The sequence below is a fragment of the Urocitellus parryii genome, unplaced genomic scaffold, assembly GCF_045843805.1.
Source record: "Urocitellus parryii isolate mUroPar1 unplaced genomic scaffold, mUroPar1.hap1 Scaffold_67, whole genome shotgun sequence".
In the NCBI taxonomy this organism is placed as follows: domain Eukaryota; kingdom Metazoa; phylum Chordata; class Mammalia; order Rodentia; family Sciuridae; genus Urocitellus; species Urocitellus parryii.
The window spans coordinates 2,345,001-2,345,973 of record NW_027554122.1 but is presented as its reverse complement, the minus strand read 5'-3'; positions in this window follow the sequence as shown (position 1 = coordinate 2,345,973).

Genomic DNA, 973 nt, shown 5'->3' with positions numbered 1-973 from the left:
TCATTTTTTTTGTTTTTCTATTTAAAGGGTCAAAGACTAAAAGAAGAATACAAAAGTAGGATGCATCACATCAGTCTCCAGTAGAGAAATGCAGAGGTATTTAAAGATTGAACTCTTCCACAAATGTTACATTTGTTGCCAAGAAACACAGGTGCTTCTAAACTCACTTCCTTTGGCCATATAAAAATTAGTAGACATGGCCAATTTCACTCCTCTAGGGAGGAATCTTCTCAGTTAAGAAAACTCTAGAGACTAATATTCAAAACCAGTTACTTTTCCAGAGGGTCTGAAGATTTGGAGATAGGTAAAAGTTTTCAGAGAGTTCCTATATTACTGCTAAATATTGTTGGCAGTGTTAGTATTTGACATTTACACCTAGGGAACAACTAATCTTTGATTGTTGCTCTAAGTATAGAAATACTAAAACTGTTAACACCTTGGAAGGATTTTAATATGCGCTGGTAGCATTAGTAAATATTTAGTACTTAACTTATGTGTCAGGGAAGATTTTGAGAAATCAAATATACATTTTTGGGTGATAGTTATGATTGTCATTTGAGAAATTCAGATTGCACTCTTTCCTCTGGGACTTATTGAATAATATTTATCTAGGTGGCATGGCACATTTCCAGCTTTGTTCTAGGAAATGTGTTTTCCACTTACACTCATTCTGTATAACATAACACTGTGTTGTTACGCACAGGCTTTAAAATTAGAAAGTGTGTGGGTGTGAATCCTATTTTTGCAATGTGATAACTGCAGACCTTTGGCATATTTCATAGCTTCTAACTGAACTGAGGATAAAACAGATTTATCCTTATAGGGATTATTTTAAGCATTCAATAAGGATATTAAAATACAGAACTTAGAACATGGTGTCACAAGAATCACTCAAAATTTGTTTTTTTATAATTATGATCTAGTGACACCTTCTTGCTTATCAATGGGTTCTCTGGTGTATCTTTACAACTTC